A 23714-nucleotide genomic window follows, 5' to 3' on the forward strand; every position below is an offset into this window, starting at 1 on the left:
AATGTAGAAAAAAACCTATTGACTGATGCAATCAGCCAATAGGGTTGAGCTGGCATTCTAGTGGCTGTTCCAATCAGCCAATATAATGCAAGCTCAATCCTATTGGCTGATTGGATCAGCAAATAGGATTGAAATTCAATCCTATTGGCTGATTGCATCAGCCAATAGGATTTTTTCAACCTTAATTCAGATTGGCTGATAGAATTCTATAAGCCAATCGGAATCTAAGGGACGCCATCTTGGATGACGTCACTTAAAGGTACATTCATTCCGAAGAAGCCATCGATTGAAGAGGATGCTCCACGCCGGATGTCTTGAAGATGGAGCTGATTCGCGTCGGAAGGATGAAGATAAAAGATGCCGTCTGGATGAAGACTTCTGCCTGTCTGGAGGACCACTTCTGCCCATCTGGAGGTTAACTTCTGCCGGCTTCGTTGAGGACATCTTGCCGCTTCGATGAAGACTTCTCCTGGTAAGTGAATCTTCGGGGGTTAGTGTTAGGATTTTTTAAGGGTGTATTGGGTGGGTTTATTTTTTAGGTTAGGGCTTTGGGCAGCAATAGAGCTATGCCCATCCAAATGCCCTTTTCAGCGCAATGGGGAGCTTAGATTTTTTTAGTTAGGCTTTTATTTGGGGTGTTGGTTGTGTGGGTTTTACTGTTGGGGGGGGTGTTTGTATTTTTTTTTACAGGTAAAAGAGCTGATTTCTTTGGGGCAATGTCCCGCAAAAGGCCTTTTTAAGGGCTATTGGTAGTTTAGTTTAAGCTAGGGTTTTTTTTATTTTGGGTGGGCTTTTTCGATAGGGCTCTTAGATTAGGTGTAATTAGTTTAAAGATCTTGTAATTTTTTTTTAATTTTCTGTAATTTAGTGTTTGTTTTTTCTTGGTAATTTAGCTAATTTTATTTAATTTATTTAATTGTATTTAATTTAGGTAATTTATTTAATTGTAGTGTAGTGTTATGTGTTATTGTAACTTAGGTTAGGTTTTATTTTACAGGTCAATTTGTATTTATTTTAGCTAGGTAGTTAGTAAATAGTTAATAACTATTTAGGAACTATTCTACATAGTTAAAATAAATACAAACTTGTCTGTACAATAAAAATAAACCCTAAGCTAGATACAATCTAACTATTAGTTATATTGTAGCTAGCTTAGGGTTTATTTTATAGGTAAGTATTTAGTTTTAAATAGGAATAATTTAGGTAATGATAGTAATTTGTATTTAGATTTATTTTAATTATATTTAGGTTAGGGGTGTTAGGGTTAGACTTAGGTTTAGGGGTTAATAAATTTAGAATAGTGGCGGCGACGTTGGGTACGGCAGATTAGGGGTTAATAAATGTAGGTAGGTGTCGGCGATGTTGGGGGCAGCAGATTAGGGGTTAATTAATATAATATAGGTGGCGGCGATGTCCGGAGCAGAAGATTAGGGGTTAATAAATATAATGTAGGTGGTGGCGATGTTGGGGCAGCAGATTAGGGGTTAATAATATTTAACTTGTGTTTACGAGGCGGGAGTGCGGCGGTTTAGGGGTTAATATGTTTATTATAGTGGCGGCGATGTCCGGAGTGGTAGATTAGGGGTTAATAATTTTATTTTAGTGTTTCCAAAGCAGGAGGGCCTCGGTTTAGGGGTTAATAGGTAATTTATGAGTGTTAGTGTACTTTGTAGCACTTTAGTTATGAGTTTTATGTTACGGCGTTGTAACATAAAACTCATAACTACTGACTTTAAAATGCAGTATGAATCTTGACGGGATAGGGTGTAGAAATTCGTAAAATTCGGGATTCGGATCGATTCGAATTTCCAAATTAAAATAGTGCCGAATCTACCGAATAAATCCGATTTAGTACCGGATTTATTCGGATTTATTCAGTAGAATCGGATGGCCATGGATTATACTAGTATTGTACAGTATATTAGGTTATATCACTCTACTATGGGTTACACCTAATATACAGTACATAATACTAGTCTAATACACAGCACATCCCACCTAACACTTACCGAAATTCCGAATTTCCGAATCGAACCAAATCCAGCCGAATTTATCTTAATCCGAATTAATCCGAAAAGAATCCGAACCGAATTGATTAAATTTTTCCGAATTCGAATCGATCCGAACCGAAATTCGAAAAAATCTGAATCGATCCAAACCGAACCAAATTTTTTTGCCATGCACATGTCTAATAGGGTGTACCACTCACTTTTTGGCCTCCCAGGACAAACTCATAATACTGGCGCTATGGAAGTCCCATAGAAAAAAGGCTTTACGAAATTTACGTAAGTTGGTTTCGCGGTAAGGCCAAAAAAGTGTGCGGTACACCTATACCTGCAAGATTCGTAATACCAGTGGGCATAAAAAAGCAGTGTTAGGACCTGTTAACGCTGCTTTTTAAGCTTACTGCACAACTCGTAATCTAGCCGTGTTATTTCAGATGTTCAGTCCCAGACCAATTCTAGCGTGGAGTAGGGACCTTGGCGTGGCAGTGGACACCAAGACATGGAAAAGGGAGTTTATATTCACTAGGAAGACCTTGCATTGCGCAACATTATGGGAACTTCATTCCAAGGTAGCAGTGAGATGGTACTTGGTCCCAACACACCTTAATATGATATGTAGCAAGGTTTCACCTTTGTGCTTGAGAGACTGTGGACAACTGGTCAGGTGGGTTAATATATGGTGGGAGTGCACTAAACCATTCTGGAGATACTTTTTCAGACTTTTAGGGGATATGATTTTGAATATCCCATGCATACCAGCTATAGGCTTCTTACACCTGAGACTTCCTAAGTTAACTATGGCAAGGAAGATGTTTCTTACTTATTTTTTTGACAGCAGCAAAATTGACTGTAGCTAGAGAATGGAAGAACCCAGTGTCTCCCACCCTACATATGGTTATAAAATATATCAAATACATAAAAAATATGGAGGCTTATGTCTTTTAGAATGAAGGACAAGGTGAGCCTATATTTTGAAATCTGGGCACAATGGTCAAAGTTATTTCCAGACAAACTACCCTCAGCATTAAAAACCCCACTTTAGATAATGGAAGCAGAAAATCTCAAATACATTAGCATTTTTTTTCTCTTTTCCTTTCTCTCTCTCTTTCAGTCTTTCTCTTCTACACTCCACTTACCCCTTTTCCGTTTCACCCCATTTCCCAACTTCCTAACAAAATACTACAAGTTAAGAATAACAATTATACTATACAGACATTAACTCATAGCGACTGTTCTACTCCAACTGTTCCTATGCAAATAATAGATAACTATACACCTGTAAATCTACATCTCTGACGTTTACTAAATAAGTTAGGTTTCAGTTCTTTAAGACAATAATAGTTATATCATTACATTAGGCGAAGTCATTTAAGTAAGAGGTTTCTCTTATTTACATATATAATTAACTAAAAAACTTTATGGTGATGAAGGTTTGGTTTCTTTGCAGTTGAAGAGGTTGTGACTACACAATCTATTTTGTTAGATATGTGTATAAAACAAATATGTTTGCTATAAAGTTGGTATGTGTCATATGTAAGATGTTATACGCAAATTGAGCTCCATACCACACTCCAATACCAGCGCTGCTGAAAGCTGCGGTGAGCTGGTTTTACGTGCTCGTGCACGATTTCCCCATAGACATCAATGGGGAGAGCCAGCTGAAAAAAAGTGTAACACCTGCAAAAAAGCAGCATAAAGCTCCGTAATGCAGCCCCAATGATTCCTATGGGGAAACAAAATTTATGTTTACACCTAATACCCTAAAAAACCCCAAGTCTAAACACCCCTAATCTTACACTTATTAACCACTAATCTGCCGCCCCTGACATCGCCGACACCTACATTATATTTATTAACCCCTAATCTGCTGCCCCCGACATCCCCGACACCTACATTATACTTATCAACCCCTAATCTGCTGCCCCAACATCGGCGACACCTACATTATATTTATTAATCCCTAATCACCCGCCCCCAATGTCGCCAGCAACCTACATACACTTAATAACCCATAATCTGCCGCCCCCAACATCGCCGCCACTATAATAAACATTTTAACCCCTAAACCGCTGCACTCCCGCATCACAAACACTAGTTGAATATTATTAAACCCTAATCTGCCGCCCCTAAAATCGCTGCCACCTACCTACATTTATTAACCCATAATCTGCCGCCCCCAACGTCGCCGCCAATATACTAAATTTATTAACCCCTAAACCTAAGTCTAACCCTAACACCCCCTAACTTAAATATAATTAACATAAATCTAAATAAAACCTACTATCATTACCTAAATAATTCCTATTTAAAACTAAATAAACCCTAAGCTAGCTACAATATAACTAATAGTTACATTGTAGCTAGCTTAGGTTTTATTTTTATTTTAAAGGCAAGTTTGTATTTATTTTAACTAGGTAGACTAGTTAGTAAAAAGTTATTAACTATTTACTAGCTACCTAGCTAAAATAAATACAAATTTACCTGTAAAATAAAACCTAACCTGTCTTACACTAACACCTAACCTTACACTACAATTAAATCAATTACCTAAATTAAATACAATTACCTAAATTACAAAAAACCCCCACTAAATTACACAAAATAAAAAAAGAAATTATCAGATATTTAAACTAATTATGCCTGATCTAATAGCCCTATCAAAATAAAAAAAGCCTACCCAAAATAAAAAAAAACCCTAGCCTAAACTAAACTACCAATAGCCCTTAAAAAGGCCTTTTGCGAGGCATTGCCCTAAATAAATCAGCTCTTTTCCCTGTAAAAAAAAATACAAACAACAGCCCAACAGTAAAACCCCACCCACACAACCAACCCCCAAATAAAATCCTAACTAAAAAAAACTAAGCTCCCCATTGCTCTGAAAAGGGCATTTGGATGGGCATTTCCCTTAAAAGGGCATTTAGCTCTTTTTCAAGTGCCCAAACCCCTAATCTAAAAATAAAACCCACCCAATAAACCCTTAAAAAAGCCTAACACTAACACCTGAAGATCCACATTTTTTGAAGACCCGACATTCATCCTCAACGAAGCGGCAGAAGTCCTCATCGAAGCCGGCAGAAGTCTTCACCCGGACGGCATCTTCTATCTTCATCCATCCAGCCGAAGTCTTCATCCAAGCCGGCAGAAGTCTTCATCCAGATGGCATCCGCGGAGCAGCTCCATCTTCAAGACATCAGGCGCGGAGCATCCTCTTCAATCAAAGTCTTCTTGCAGAAAGAAAGTTCCTTTAAGTGACATCATCTAAGATGGCGTCCCTTGAATTCCGATTGGCTGATAGAATTCTATCAGCCAATCGGAATTAAAGGTGAAAAAATCCTATTGGCTGATGCAATCAGCCAATAGGATTTAGCTTCAATCCTATTGGCTGATCCAATCAGCCAATAGGATTGAGCTTGCATTCTATTGGCTGTTCCAATCAGTTTAGTTATGAGTTTTATGTTACAGCTTTGTAGCGTAAAACTCATAACTACTGACTTTCAGTTTATGGTATGAATCTTGGCAGTATAAGGTGTTCCTCTCACTTTTTGGCCTCCCAGGCAGACTCATAATACCGGCGCTATGGAAGTCCCATTGAAAAACGACCTTTTGAAAGCTGCGGTAATTACGTTGCATAACGGCCAAAAAAGTGTGCGGTGCAGCTATACCTGCAAGACTCGTAATACCAGCAGTAGTGAAAAAGAGCCTTAACGCTGCTTTTTCACTCATACCGCAAAACTCGTAATCTAGCTGATAGTTATTATTATTATTATCATTTATTTGTATAGCGCCGCAAAATTACGTAGTGCTGAGTTTACTCTATGAGATATTAAACGTGTGAATTACAGAAAATTGCCTATCACCTATTGCATCACGCACTACAGAGTTCAAAACTGTCTCTGGAAGCAACATTTGCACAAAATATATGCATCAGGAGCAGGTTTCTATGACTGCGCAGCTGTACACAAACCTCACATCAACATTTGCAATGCCAAGCATCGGCTGGAGTAGGTTTAAGCACACCGCCAATGAACTCTGGAGCAGTGCCTAACCCCACAAATGTTACTTTTTTTTCTGAATTCTCACAGTCACATCTTCTGGAAAATATGGTAGCTGTTATAGCCGCAAATGAGGTGAGGCTAATTCCATATAAAGCCCATGGGTTGTTTAACAAGCTCATAGTGATAGAGCGATGTGGGGTGTGGTCGTTTAGGTGTTAATAGAGTAGTTTAGTGCAACTGTTTTCCTTCAGCAAAAATCTTTACATGAATTTAAAGGTTGCTTAAAATATTTGAGCGTTAAATGTGATTGCGTTTAAGCGATCAAATTTATTTTCAGCTTTAATACAAGTGCTACTTAATGTTGCCTATAGAAAATATGGGGCATGTAAATTACTGCAAATTTACGTAAACAAATTTGCAGTAATTTAAGCAGTTGTACTTTTTTTGCACATTAGCTCCCAGTGAACAAGGTGCCAGTGGATGCCGAAACGTTTGGGGAAGTTCATGTTTTAACTTTGTGTCAATAAAAGGACATTCTATTCTGATGAAAATCCAGTGAGTGCAGTGTTCTGTTCTGGATGAATGGATTTCAAGTTTGCTTACTAAGTATATACCAGGGTGCATGTGTCAAATATGAACAGTCCAAAGCAAAGACAGCACTCACTGGATTTAAGTAAAAAGTAACTTTTATTGAAAAAAGTTAAAAGCAAAGTCCCATGACGTTTCGGTGTCCACTGACACCTTTGTCAAATGGCATCACCCAGATTAAGGACCGTTGTGTAATCCTGAAATCCGGGAAGCAGAGTAAAACATGTCCTAAAAAGCAGCCTTAAGTATCTTCAAATGGCATGTCAGACAATCCAATTTGTGTGCGTCCACAAGGCCACGCCCCTTCCAGTTCCAGAGGCCACGCCCCTTCTGGTTCTCCGCTCTTTTACTATTGATTGTAGCCACGCTCACACCCCTCCTGTGTATGTTTTACTCGCACATGGCTAATTAGCATTTGTGGACCTGTGCATATCACTTTTACAGCTCCTGGGTATGATTATACAGATACGCTGCTGATTGGAACAGCCAATAGAATGCAAGCTCAATTCTATTGGCTGATTGGATCAGCCAATAGGATTGAACTTCAATCCTATTGGCTGATTGCATCAGCCAATAGGATTTTTCTACCTTAATTCCGATTGGCTGATAGAATTCTATCAGCCAATCAGAATCTAAGGGACGCCATCTTGGATGAAGTCACTTAAAGGAACCTTCATTCATCGGGTAGTCATCGGCAGAAGAGGATGCTCCGCGTCGGATGTCTTGAAGATGGAGCCGCTCCGTGCCGGATGAATGAAGATAGAATATGCCGTCTGGATGAAGACTTCTGCCGTCTGGAGGACCACTTCTGCCCGGCTTGGTTGAAGACTTCTGCCCATCTGGAGGACCACTTCGCCCGGCTTGGATGAAGACGTCTCCCGATAAGTCGATCTTCAGGGGGTTAGTGTTAGGTTTTTTTGAAGGGTGTATTGGGTGGGTTTTATTTTTAGGTTAGGGCTTTGGGTCGCAAAAGAGTTAACTGCCCTTTTAAGGGCAATGCCCATCCAAATGCCCTTTTCAGGGCAATGGGGAGCTTAGGTTTTTTTAGTTGTTTTTTTGGGGGGTGGTGCGTTTTACTGTTAGGGGGTTGTTTGTATTTTTTTTTCTAGGTAAAAGAGCTGATTACTTTGGGGCAATTCCCCACAAAAGGCCCTTTTAAGGGCTATTGGTAGTTTAGTTTAGGCTAGGGTTTTTTTCATTTTGGGGGGGGGGCTTTTTTATTTTGATAGGGATATTAGATTAGGTGTAATTAGTTTAAATATCTGTGATTTGTTTTTATTTTCTGCAATTCAGTTTTAGTTTTTTTTGTACTTTAGATAATTTAATTTAATTTAGGTAATTGTATTTAATTTAGTTAATTTATTTAATTATAGTGTAGTGTTAGGTTTTATTGTAACTTAGGTTAGGTTTTATTTTACAGGTACTTTTGTATTTATTTTAGCTAGGTAGTTATTAAATAGTTAATAACTATTTAGTAACTATTCTACCTAGTTAAAATAAATACAAACTTGCTTGTAAAATAAAATTAAACCTTAAGATAGCTACAATGTAACTATTAGCTATATTGTAGCTATCTTAGGGTTTATTTTATAGGTAAGTATTTAGTTTTAAATAGGAATAATTTAGGTAATGATAGGAATTTTCTTTAGATTTATTTAAATTAGATTTAAGTTAGTGGTGTTAGGGTTAGACTTAGGTTTAGGGGTTAATAAATTTAATATAGTGGCAGCGATGTTGGGGATGGCAGATTAGGGGTTAATAAGTATAATGTAGGTGGCGACGGTGTCGGGGGGGGCAGATTAGGGGTTAATAACATAATGTAGGTGGCGGCGGTGTAAGGGGTAAATTAGGGGTTAATAACATAATGTAGGTGGCGGCGATGTAGGGGGGCAGATTAGGGGTTAATAACATAATGTAGGTGACGTTGGGCTCTGGGAGCAGCAGGATAGGGGTTAATAAGTTTATTAGAGTGGCGGTGGGCTCTGGGAATGGCAAGATAGGGGTTAATAAGTTTATTAGAGTGGCGGTGGGCGGCGGTTTAGTGGTTATTAACTTTATTTAGTTGCAGTGGGGTCTGGGAGCAGCGGGATAGGGGTAAAACAGTGTAGTATAGTGTGTGTGTTTAGTGACAGGGTATAAATAAAGCTGTTAAAAAGCTGAAGAGCATCGAGATCGATGACTGTTAGTTAACAACAGTACGCTGCTCATCGCCCCGTACTTGGTGTGCGGCTTTTTAACAGCTTTTTTGGTAACTTTGGAGAGCGTATTCAGGTCCGCGGCAGCGATGTTAGGCGATCTTAGGTGAGCGTATTGGTGCCGTCGAATGCCAGTAAGTTGACGGCTTGATAAGTAGGACTCATTATGTGCTACAATAGCCCAAGTACCGCACAATGTATATATATGTCGTTTTGGGTGAAGGGGTTAAAATAACAGTGTTGGTTATGCAAAACTGGAGAATAGGTAATAAAGGGATTATCTATATATTTAAACTATAATAATTTTCAAATAGACTGTTCCTTTAACATTTTTCATGCAAAAAAATATTTGAACACGTTGTTTGAACATTCGCCACATGATGTTTGTTTACCCTTCATACGCATTACAGATTTTTTTTCATTCTTTAAAATAAAACAATATTTACTTTTCCTCTGGTACATTCAATTTTAAAGTGTTCAGTTAGCAATTATTTAAGCATCGTTGCAAATATTACAATAAAGATATCAGGGCTGAATGACTGAAGACTGAAAAGTGAGTGGTTCAATATTACTCATTGCTATATAGAGCTATAGATATAATAGGGTCATTTTAATGGGATGTGCTGTATTGTTAGGAAAAAGTTCTACTTGATGAAAGAGAGACACCAAATGAGTAAATTTACACAGTTCCTTAAATTAATCTGCAATTACAAGCTGTCATTTTTACAAATAAATAAATAAATAAACTTTATTTACTTACAATTGTTTGCTTTTTTTTCCCTTTAGTTTTCATGAGGAAGTAATGGTGAATGAACTTGCACCAAAGAAAACTACTTTTGCTTGCAATATATCCGGCCACCTGGTTTTCCTTCCTTTTCTTCACAATGAAACAGAAAAGGACATCAAAACCCTTTATCTGTCTGTTGGTCAAAATTTACATATGAAATTAATGGGTAAATTAGGACCAGATTACAACTGCTGCGTTATTTAAAGCTTTTGCTTGCGCACAAACACCACCAGAAGTAAACTTTTAATATGGACAGCAGACTTCCGATTTTGTTAACTTCTCCCCATAACCTTCAATGGAACATGCAAACAGAAAAAAAAAAACGGCTAGATTTAGAGTTTGGCATTAGCCGTCAAAAGCAGCGTTAAGGGATCCTAACGCTGCTTTTTAACGCCCGCTGGTATTTAGAGTCAGGCAGGAAAGGGTCTAATGCTCACTTCCCTACCGCGATACCAGGCTACCGCAGATCCCCTTACGCCAATTGCATATCCTATCTTTTCAATGGGATCTGCCTAACGCTGGTATTTGGAGTCTTGGGAGAAGTGAGCGGTAGAGCCTCTACCGACAAGACTCCTAATACCAAAAAAAGTCAGTAGTTAAGAGTTTTATGGGCTAACGCCAAAATATAAAGCTCTTAACTACTGTGCTCTAAAGTACACTAACACCCATAAACTACCTATGTACCCCTAAACCGAGGCCCCCCCCCCACATCGCCGCCACTCTAATAATTATTTTTAACCCCTAATCTGCCGACGGGACATCGCCGCCACCTACGTTATACTTATGAACCCCTAATCTGCTGCCCCTAACATTGCCGACCCCTATATTATATTTATTACCCCCTAATCTGCCCCCCCAACGTCGCTGCTACCTAACTACACTTATTAACCCCTAATCTGCCGATCGGACCTCGCCGCCACTATAATAAATGTATTAACCCCTAAACCGCCGCACTCCCGCCTCGCAAACACTAGAATAAATAGTATTAACCCCTAATCTGCCCTCCCTAACATCGTCGCCACCTACCTACAATTATTAACCCCTAATCTCCCACCCGCACCATCGCCGCTACTATAATAAAGTTATTAACCCCTAAAAATAACTCTAATCCTAACCCTAACACCGCTCTAACATAAATATAATTTATATTAAACTAAATAATATTCCTAAAATGAACTAAATTATTCCTATTTAAAACTAAATACTTACCTATAAAATAAACCCTAATATAGCTACAATATAATTAATAATTACATTGTAGCTATTTTAGGATTTATATTTAATTTACAGGCAACTTTGTATTTATTTTAACTAGGTACAAAAGCTATTAAATAGTTAATAACTATTTAATATCTACCTAGTTAAAATAAATACAAAATGACATGTAAAATAAATCCTAACCTAAGTTACAATTAAACCTAACACTACACTATCATTAAATTAATTAAATAAATTACCTACAATTACCTAAAATTAAATACAATTAAATAAACTATTCTATAATACAAAAAAAAAAAAACACTAAATTACAAAAAATAAAAAAGAATTACAAGCTGTTTAAACTAATTACACCTAATCTAAGCCCCCTAATAAAATAAAAAGAAGTCTTGATCCAAGCGGCAAAGAAGAGGTCTTCCATCCGGGCGATGTCTTCTTCCAAGCGGCATCTTCTATCTTCTTTCTTCCGGATCCATCTTCATCCCGCCGACGGGATCAGAACAGCCAATAGAATGCAAGTTCAATACCATTGGCTGAATGGATCAGCCAATCGGATTGAACTTCAATCTGATTGGCTGATTGCATCACTAACTCCCTGAGTTTATTATAGTGGCGGCGAGGTCCGGTCGGCAGATTAGGGGTTAATAAGTGTAGGTAAGGTAGCGGCGACGTTGGGGGGGAAGATTAGGGGTTAATAAATATAATATAGGGGTCGGCAGTGTTAGGGGCAGCAGATTAGGGATTCATAGGGATAATGTAGGTTGCGGCAGTGTCCAGAGCGGAAGATTAGGGGTTAATAATAATATGCAGGAGTCAGCGATAGCGGGGGCGGCAGATAAGGGGTTAATAAGTGTAAGGTTAGGGGTGTTTAGACTCAGGATTCATGTTAGGGTGTTAGGTGCAGACTTAGAAAGTGTTTCCCCATAGGAAACAATGGGGCTGCGTTAGGAGCTGAACTCTGCTTTTTTGCAGGTGTTAGGTTTTTTTTCAGCCAGCTCAGCCCCATTGTTTCCTATGGGGATATCGTGCACAAGCACGTTTTCCAAGCTTACCGCTACCATAAGCAACGCTGGTATTGAGAGTTGAAGTGGAGCTAAGTTAGGCTCAACGCACCCTTTTTTGAGCCTAACGCAGCCCCTCAGACAACTCTAAATACCAGCGTTGTTTGAAGGGTGCGTTGGGAAAAAAAGCAGTGTTAGCTATGCGGGTCTTTACCGACAAAACTCTAAATCTAGACGTAAGACTTATCGCTTGCCCGCTAACACAACAGTGCTTTAGAACAACTACGTTAACCTGAAGGTAGTTTCAAATATTTTACATTCCAATGTTCTTCACAAAGAAACATTTTTTCTATTATATATACCGAGGGCCACCTATATATATGTGTGTGTGTGTGTGTATTTGTATACATGTGTACATAAATACCTATATATATATATATATATATATATATATATATATATATATATATATATATATAAATAAATACACATACACAAATATACATATATGTACAGTATCCCACAAAAAGTGAGTACACCCCTCACATTTTTTAAAATATTTTTTTAGATCTTTTCATGTTACAACACTGAAGAAATTACACTTTGCTACAATGTAAAGTAGTGAGTGTACAGCCTGTATAACAGTGTAAATTTGCTGTCCTCTCAAAATATCTCAACACACAGCCATTAATGTCTACACCGTTGGCAACAAAGTGACCAAACCCCTAAGTGGAAATGTCCAAATTGGGCTCAATTAGCCATTTTTCTTACCCAGTGTCATGTGACTCGCTAGTGTTACAAGTTATCAGGTATGAATGGGGAGCAGGTGTGTTAAATTTGGTGTTATCGCTCTCACACTCTCTCATACTGGTCACTGGAAGTTCAACATGGCACCTCATGACAAACAACTCTCTGAGGATCTGAAAAAAATAATTGTTTCTCTACATAAAGATGGCCTAGGCTATAAGAAGTTTGCCAAGACCCTGAAACTGAGCTGCAGCATAGTGGGCAAGACCATACAGCGGTTTCACAGGATAGGTTCCAATTAGAACAGGCCTCGCCATGGTCGACCAAAGAAGTTGAGTGCACGTGCTCAGTGTCATATTCAGAGGTTGTCTTTGGGAAATAGACGTATGAGTGCTGCCAGCATTGCTGCAGAGGTTGAGGGGGTGGTCTTGTCAGTGCTCAGAACATACGCCGCACACTGCATCAAAATGGTCTGCATGGCTGTTGTCCCAGAAGGAAGCCTCTTCTAAAGATGATGCGAAAGAAAGCCCGCAAATAGTTTTCTGAAGACAAGCAGACTAAGGACATGGATTACTGGAACCATGTCCTGTGGTCCGATGAGACCAAGATAAACTTATTTGGTTCAGATGGTGTCAAGCATGTGTGGTGGCCACCAGGTGAGGAGTACAAAGACAAGTGTGTCTTGCCTACAGTCAAGAATGGTGTGTACAAACACATACATATACACACTCATAACTATATACAAACACATACATATACACACTCATAACTATGTACAAACACACACTCATAACTATGTACAAACACATACATATACACACTCATAACTATATACAAACACACACTCATAACTATGTACAAACACATACATATACACACTCATAACTATATACAAACACATACATATACACACTCATAACTATGTACAAACAAATACATATACACACTCATAACTATATATAAACACATACATATACACACTCATAACTATGTACAAACACATACATATACACACTCATAACTATGTACAAACACATACATATACACACTCATAACTATATACAAACACATACATATACACACTCATAACTATGTACAAACACATACATATACACACTCATAACTATATACAAACACATACATATACACACTCATAACTATGTACAAACACACACTCATAACTATGTACAAACACATACATATACACACTCATAACTATATACAAACACATACATATACACACTCATAACTATATACAAACACATACATATACACACTCATAACTATATACAAACACATACATATACACACTCATAACTATGTACAAACACATACATATACACACTCATAACTATGTACAAACACATACATATGCACACTCATAACTATATACAAACACATACATATACACACTCATAACTATGTACAAACACATACATATATACACTCATAACTATATACAAACACATACATATACACACTCATAACTATATACAAACACATACATATACACACTCATAACTATGTACAAACACATACATATACACACTCATAACTATATACAAACATACATATACACACTCATAACTATGTACAAACACATACATATACACACTCCTATGTACAAACACATACATATACACACGTATAACTATGTACAAACACATACATATACACACTCATAACTATGTAGAAACACATACATATACACACTCATAACTATATACAAACACATACATATACACACTCATAACTATATACAAACACATACATATACACACTCATAACTATATACAAACACATACATATACACACTCATAACTATATACAAACACATACATATACACACTCATAACTATATACAAACACATACATATACACACTCATAACTATATACAAACACATACATATACACACTCATAACTATGTACAAACGCATACATATACACACTCATAACTATGTACAAACACATACATATACACACTCATAACTATATACAAACACATACATATACACACTCATAACTATATACAAACACATACATATACAGTACACACTCATAACTATGTACAAACACATACATATACACACTCATAACTATATACAAACACATACATATACACACTCATAACTATATACAAACACATACATATACACACTCATAACTATATACAAACACATACATATACACACTCATAACTATGTAGAAACACATACATATACACACTCATAACTATGTACAAACGCATACATATACACACTCATAACTATGTACAAACACATACATATACACACTCATAACTATATACAAACACATACATATACACACTCATAACTATATACAAACACATACATATACAGTACACACTCATAACTATGTACAAACACATACATATACACACTCATAACTATATACAAACACATACATATACACACTCATAACTATATACAAACACATACATATACACACTCATAACTATATACAAACACATACATATACACACTCATAACTATATACAAACACATACATATACACACTCATAACTATATACAAACACATACGCACACATAAACCTTTAATCTCTTTAATTCTGCAACAATCCCGTTTTTTTTTATTAATTAACCTTAATATTAATATCCAGCCTTAAATTTGTTAAGGTTAAAATATAACTTAAAACCTTTGTTTCCACTTCATTTTCATGTGATTTTCATGCAAACTAGCAAGATCATCTGCTTAAGGGACATTGCAGTCAATCTGTTCTCATATGGGTAGATTTACCAATGTCTGTTCGACATGATATGCTGTAGCGTATCATGTCCAACAGACATCGCTGAATGCCGACAGCATACGCTGTCAGCATTTATCATTACACAAGCAGTTCACCAGAACTGCTTGTGCAATGCTGCCCCCTGCAGATTCGCTGCCAATTGGCCGCTATCAAGGGGTATCAATCAGCCCGATCGTATAGGATCAAGCTGATTGAAGACCGCAGCCTCAGAGGCAGCGGACAAGTTATGGAGCAGCGGTCTTTAGACCATTGCTTCATAACTGCTGTTTCCAGCGAGCCTGAAGGTTTGTGCGGATACAAGGTGAACAAGGGCTGTTCAGCCCTTGTTAAATCTACCCCTTTGTGTCAACTATGTATCAACTATGTGAGGACTCATTTTATGGTTCCCCTTTTAGCCAAGATGGACAAGGTTAATTTCCACTGCTCACGTTATGCCAATGGTGCGCGAGTAGGGGCTGTTAATCACCCAGGATGAACTTGTCCAGGGGGATTTTAATCCGCCAACTGGGGTACTGTTCAGGAAGCAGCAGCCTTATTACTTTTTTTTTTAAATATCTTTATATAAACCAGAGCAATATAGCAGTAAGGAACACAGGAACTAAAAAACAAAACACATTGCATTACTAACAGAGAAACAAGAAAACAAAGCATTTGATTTGTGCATATTCAAAATATGTCATCACTATTGTGTATGCTTATACTTTGCCTTACCGAGAACACCATATCACATGAAATAAATATGATCTTTTCCTACTAGGGTTGCCAGCTCTCTTCCACAAATATCCTGGACAATCTGTCGGTAACTGTACATAGTGGTAGGTGGGGTCACACAAAATCCACCCACCGAAAGCTCTACCTGAGGCCTCATTCTTGATGCCACTTTATATAGGTTTTACAACTGAGCAATCGTTTTACCTATTAGCTGCCAGTGACATAGAAATTAATAACTGTACCTTTGTTTGCCAGTAACACACATAAACAGAAATTATTTAAATCTTTGACTGACCTTTACTTCTTTTTCCTCCATACTTGTAATACTTTGAGGCATAGGAAGCTTTTTACAATTAGCTAACACTTGGGGACTTTAAAAAAACTGGCCAGTATTTTTGTGAAAATGTTACTGGACAGCCTGCTAAAATTCTGGACTGTCCGGTTATAAACTGGACACCTGGTAACCCTGTATCCTCCCCAATATGCCATCTTGTATTCAGTCTTCATCAAAACAAAGCTCTTCTTTTAAAAATCACTTGTTCAAAATATTTTGTATTGCAAAATAGATTTATAATTTGCATTTTCAGAAACTATTTTAATAAAGGTCATTCTTTAAAATGTGACGCTTTCAATTATTTTTTTCTTAATCCATTTTCTGTATAACACTATTCTTGTAATTGTCTTTTTAATAACTTACGGCTAGATTTAGAGTTTTGTCGGTAACGACCCACGTAGCTAACGCTGGGTTTTTTTCCCCCGCACCTTTTAAATACTGCTGGTATTTAGAGTTCACAGAAGGGCTGCGTTAGGCTCCAAAAAGGGAGCGTATAGCATAATTTACCGCCACTGCAACTCTCAAAACCAGCGGTGCTTACGGATGCGGCCAGCTTCAAAAACGTGCTTGTGCACGATTTCCCCACAGGAAACAATGGGGCCGTTTGAGCTGAAAAAAAACCTAACACCTGCAAAAAAGCAGCGTTCAGCTCCTAACGCAGCCCCATTGATTCCTATGGGGAAACATTTCCTAAGTCTGCACCTAACACCCTAACATGTACCCCGAGTCTAAACACCCCTAACCTTACACTTATTAACCCCTAATCTGCCGCCCCGCTATTGCTGACCCCTGCATATTTTTTTAACCCCTAATCTGCCGCTCCGTACACCGCTGCAACCTACGTTATCCCAATGTACCCCTAATCTGCTGCCCTAACATCGCCGACCCCTATATTATATTTATTAACCCCTAATCTGCCGCCCCCAACGTCGCCGCCACCTACCTACAATTATTAACCCCTAATCTGCCGACCGGACCTTGCCGCTACTATAATAAAGTTATTAACCCCTAATCCGCCTCACTAACCCTATAATAAATAGTATTAACCCCTAATCTGCCCTCCCTAACATCACCGACACCTAACTTCAAGTATTAACCCCTAATCTGCCGATCGGACCTCACCGCTACTCTATTCAATTTATTAACCCCTAAAGCTAAGTCTAACCCTAACACTAACACCCCCTAAGTTAAATATAATATTTATCTAACGAAATAAATTAACTCTTATTAAAAATAAATTATTCCTATTTAAAGCTAAATACTTACCTGTAAAATAAACCCTAATATAGCTACAATATAAATTATAATTATATTGTAGCTATTTTAGGATTGATATTTATTTTACAGGTAACTTTGTATTTATTTTAAACAGGTACAATAGCTATTAAATAGTTAATAACTATTTAATAGCTACCTAGTTAAAATAATTATCAAATTACCTGTAAAATAAATCCTAACCTAAGTTACAATTAAACCTAACACTACACTATCAATAAATAAATTAAATAAAATACCTACAATTATCTACAATTAAACCTAACACTACACTATCAATAAATTAATTAAATAAAATACCTACAAATAAATACAATTAAATAAACTAACTAAAGTACAAAAAATTAAAAAAGAACCAAGTTACAAAAAATAAAAAAATAATTTACAAACATTAGAAAAAGATTACAACAATTTTAAGCTAATTACACCTACTCTAAGCCCCCTAATAAAATAACAAAGCCCCCCAAAATAAAAAAATGCCCTACCCTATTCTAAAATACAAATAGAAAAGCTCTTTTACCTTACCAGCCCTTAAAAGGGCCTTTTGTGGGGCATGCCCCAAAGAATTCAGCTCTTTTGCCTGGAAAAAAAACATACAATACCCCCCCAACATTACAACCCACCACCCACATACCCCTAATCTAACCCAAACCCCCCTTAAATAAACTAAACACTAAGCCCCTGAAGATTTTCCTACCTTGTCTTCACCACGCCGGGTATCACCGATCGGTCCAGAAGAGGCTTCGAAGTCTTCATCCAAGCCCAAGCGGGGGCTGAAGAAGTCCATCATCGGGCTGAAGAGGTCCATCATCGGGCTGAAGTCTTGATCCAAGCGGCAGCTGAAGAAGTCCATCATCGGGCTGAAGTCTTGATCCAAGTGGGCGCTGAAGAAGTCCATCATCGGGCTGAAGTCTTCTATCAAGCGGCATCTTCAATCTTCTTTCTTCCGGAGCCATCTTCTTCCAGCCATCGCGGATCCATCCTCTTCTACCGACGCCTACTCGCCGAATGACGGTTCCTTTAAATGACGTCATCCAAGATGGCGTCCCTCGAATTACGATTGGCTGATAGGATTCTCTCAGCCAATCGGAATTAAAGTAGGAAAATTCTGATTGGCTGATGGAATCAGCCAATCAGATTCAAGTTCAATCCGATTGGCTAATCCAATCAGCCAATCAGATTGAGCTCGCATTCTATTGGCTATTCCGATCAGCCAATAGAATGCGAGCTCAATCTGATTGGCTGATTGGATCAGCCAATCAGATTCAAGTTCAATCCGATTGGCTGATCAAATCAGCCAATCAGATTGAGCTTGCATTCTATTGGCTGTTCCGATCAATCTGATTGGCTGAACTTGAATCTGATTGGCTGATTCCATCAGCCAATCAGAATTTTCCTACCTTAATTCCGATTGGCTGATAGAATCCTATCAGCCAATCGGAATTCGAGGGACGCCATCTTGGATGACGTCATTTAAAGGAACCGTCATTCGGCGATTAGGCGTCGGTAGAAGAGGATGGATCCGCGTCGGCTGGAAGAAGATGGCTCCGGAAGAAAGAAGATTGAAGATGCCGCTTGATAGAAGACTTCAGCCCGATGATGGACTTCTTCAGCGCCCGCTTGGATCAAGACTTCAGCCCGATGATGGACTTCTTCAGCCGCTGCTTGGATCAAGACTTCAGCCCAATGATGGACCTCTTCAGCCCGATGATGGACTTCTTCAGCCCCCGCTTGGGCTTGGATGAAGACTTCGAAGCCTCTTCTGGACTGATCGGTGATACCCGGCATGGTGAAGACAAGGTAGGAAGATCTTCAGGGGCTTAGTGTTAGGTTTATTTAAAGGGGGTTTGGGTTAGATTAGGGGTATGTGGGTGGTGGGTTGTAATGTTGGGGGGGTATTGTATGTTTTTTTTTTTCAGGCAAAAGAGCTGAATTCTTTGGGGCATGCCCCACAAAAGGCCCTTTTGAGGGCTGGTAAGGTAAAAGAGCTTTTCTATTTGTATTTTAGAATAGGGTAGGGCATTTTTTTATATTGGGGGGGCTTTGTTATTTTATTAGGGGGCTTAGAGTAGGTGTAATTGTTGTAATCTTTTTCTAATGTTTGTAAATTATTTTTTTATTTTTTGTAACTTAGTTCTTTTTTTATTTTTTGTACTTTAGTTAGTTTATTTAATTGTATTTATTTGTAGGTATTTTATTTAATTAATTTATTGATAGTGTAGTGTTAGGTTTATTTGTAGATAGTTGTAGGTATTTTATTTAATTTATTTATTGATAGTGTAGTGTTAGGTTTAATTGTAACTTAGGTTAGGATTTATTTTACAGGTAATTTGATAATTATTTTAACTAGGTAGCTATTAAATAGTTATTAACTATTTAATAGCTATTGTACCTGTTTAAAATAAATACAAAGTTACCTGTAAAATAAATATTAATCCTAAAATAGCTACAATATAATTATAATTTATATTGTAGCTATATTAGGGTTTATTTAGCTTTAAATTGGAAAAATTTATTTTTAATTAGAGTTAATTTATTTAGTTAGATAAAAATTATATTTAACTTAGGGGGGTGTTAGTGTTAGGGTTAGACTTAGCTTTAGGGGTTAATAAATTTAATAGAGTAGCGGTGAGGTCCGGTCGGCAGATTAGGGGTTAATACTTGAAGTTAGGTGTCGGTGATGTTAGGGAGGGCAGATTAGGGGTTAATACTATTTATTATAGGGTTAGTGAGTCGGATTAGGGGTTAATAACTTTATTATAGTAGCGGTGAGGTCCGGTCGGCAGATTAGGGGTTAATAAGTATAGGTAGGTGGCGGCGACGTTGGGGGCGGCAGATTAGGGGTTAATAAATATAATGTAGGGGTCGGCGGTGTTAGGGGCAGCAGATTTGGGGTACATAGGGATAACGTAGGTTGTGGCGGTGTGCGGTCGGCAGATTAGGGGTTAAAAAATTTAATAGAGTGGCGGCGATGTGGGGGGGCCTCGGTTTAGGGGTACATAGGTAGTTTATGGGTGTTAGTTTACTTTAGAGCACAGTAGTTAAGTGCTTTATGAACCGGCGTTAGCCCAAAAAGCTCTTAACTCCTGGCTTTTCTCTGCGGCTGGAGTTTTGTCGTTAGATTTCTAACGCTCACTTCAGCCACGACTCTAAATACCAGCGTTAGAAAGATCCCATTGAAAAGATAGGATACGCAATTGGCGTAGGGGGATCTGCGGTATGGAAAAGTTGCGGCTGCAAAGTGAGCGTTAGACCCTTTCCTGACTGACTCTAAATACCAGCGGTAGCCCAAAACCAGCGTTAGGAGCCCCTAACGCTGGTTTTGACAGCTAACGCCAAACTCTAAATCTAGCCGTTAAAGAGGCATAATACCCAAAATCGTTCTTCCATGTTTCATATAGAGTCTAAAATTTAAAAATAACTCCAATTTACTTCTATTATAAAATGTACTTTATTTTCTTGATATCCTTTGTTAAAAACCAGGTAGGAAGGTGCAGGAACGGCACATGCTTGTAGCATTATATGGCCGCAGTTTTATAATTATGTTATACATTTTTCAGAACAGTAGGTGGAACATTGTTTCCTGTCATGCACTGCTCCAGAAATGTGTACGCTTCCTATTTAGATATCTCTTCAACAAAGATTTTTTTTTCTTTCTAATAAAGTTGTATTCTGTGTCTTAATCATAAAATAAACATTTTGGGTTTCATGTCCCTTTTAAACACATTTTCTATTTTTGGAGAGTTTTCCATAACTAACGTATCAATTCCCTACTCATCAGACAGATCATATCAAGATGTTTACCACCCATCAGACAGATCATTAAAAAATTAAAAATTATTATGCATACTGTAAAATTATATGTAAATATTCTATGAATTATTTAGATTTTTTACAGTAGGTTTAATAATTTGTAATAATATTTTTAATATCTTACTTGTAATATTTAAAAAACGTGCATTAAAGTTAGTAACAAGCATAAATCGTGATTGTGCTCGAGCAAACGTGTTTCAACTTGCATTACACTATTTCTGACGCATGCAAAAAGCCGGAAAAAGCCCAATATCACTTGAGCACAAACTATAGTGCTCCAAACCTAATCTAGCTCTATATAGGGGATTTAGCAGGCTTAATAGTTGTGGTTTCAAACAATCTTTAAGTGTTGAAGTAAATTCAGTATGGACAACGTTTCATTTTGAAAATCCATGGGGGTTTTTTTGGTACCTGAACACCTATGTTGCTTTTTTTGGGCACCAACTGTCATTACATTATGTGACTCAAAATAAATAAAAAATAATTAGGTGACATATCTTTGGCAGCTGTTACTATATAACAATAGATGCTTCATGATTTATACATGTAGTGATTCTTTTTGACATGAATGGGACATTAAACACCTCTTGCTTTAGAATGTGTAGGGCCTCCTAGCCTGAAAAACACCTAAGGGTGTCCTTAGGAGCTTAGTAAGTGAATGTGCATTGGAAGAAGTCAGAAGTTGAATCACCTCTTTTCTCCTAGATTCAAGAAGCTTCCCACCCTCCCTCCCCTTTTTGTTGTTGTTGAGTTTGTGCAGCTTCTAAGGGGTTCTTCAGTGTGTCTGAGGACTGAGAAGGGTTAGCTAAACTAGCTCTTTAAGTCCTAGGACGGTAGTTTTTTTCTCGATCCCCTGGGTTCAGCATTCTGTACGACTAGCAGGCCTGGGGCCTACTTGTTTGATAGACATTACACCTTTGCTGGGCAGTTGATTTGGGATCAGGCTATGGACAGAGAGAGAGTAGAGTGACGGCAATTGCCGGAGGTGCAAAGTCCCCAGGTGTGGGCCTTGGGGGCTCCTCCTTGGTATGTGGCAGGCCAAAGAGCTCTTCTTTATGTGACTCTGTCGGATAGCGCGGTAGCTGGGCTCTGCTAAACGTCGGCGGCCTGGACCTTGAGCAGTTTAGCATGGTTTAATTACTTAGAACCTGGAATTGCTGCCACTTGAGTTTATCTTTAAATTAAAGAGTTTGTACCAGATGTTCTGTGCTGGTCAATAAATGCAAACCCATGGGTATTAAACTTTTCATCCCTGTGTCAGTGTCTTAAAGGGAAATTAAACCCAAAAGTTGTATTTCATGATTCAGATAGAGCATACAATTTTAAATAACTTTCCAATGTATCTAATCTGCTTCATTCTCTTGGTATCCTTTTTTTATAAAGCATATCTAGATAGACTCAGAAGCTTGGAGCTAGCTGCTGATTGGTGGCTGAAATTATATGCCAATTTTCATTGGCTTACAAATGTGTTCAGCTAGCTCCCATGAGTGAATTGCTGCTTCTTCAATAAAAGATACCAAGAGAATGAAGCAATTGATAACAGAAGTAAATTGGAAAGTTATTTAAAAATGCATAATATATCTGAATCAGGAAACAATTGTGTTTTATGTCCCTTTAGTTTACTGCTTATTATACCTATTAAGGTTTGATTTTAAGTGCAGTTAATCTCAGGGACGATATGACATTTATTCCCTTATCTGTAAGCATTGTACTTGTCCCACTCTCCCTAGAGAGGTCAAAAAGCAAATTATATTACTTGCAAAAAGCTGGTTTAGGCTATTTGCAACATTTTTATGTGGCTTTATTTTGATCACTCATGAATTTCACAAAGTCGCGGATAACAATTATAGACACTCCAATTGTTATTGACCAATGTTTGTTACCAACAGCTTATAAAATAAACAGTTTGTTTTCATAGACAGCAACAATAAGAAATATGACCCTTAGCTCTAACTCTAACACCCACAACTAAATGCTAAGAGACCACTGGGTGTCACCACACCCTAGTTGACAATCACTGCATTATTACAAATACAGATATGTAATAAAAGTACCCCCACTCCTTTGGTATTACATAGCATGCTTTATCCAGGATTACAGAATTTTTGTGGATTTAAATTTAACCCCCAAGGCTAAGAAAAACAAGCCTGCTTCAAAGTGCTTATTATGGTATAATAATTATTTTGAAATACAAGATTAGGACATATTTTTTTCCGACTGTTCCTTGTCATAGTTTTGTTAAAACAATGGTCTA

Source organism: Bombina bombina, chromosome 5 (genome assembly GCF_027579735.1).
Source record: "Bombina bombina isolate aBomBom1 chromosome 5, aBomBom1.pri, whole genome shotgun sequence".
NCBI classification, from domain to species: domain Eukaryota; kingdom Metazoa; phylum Chordata; class Amphibia; order Anura; family Bombinatoridae; genus Bombina; species Bombina bombina.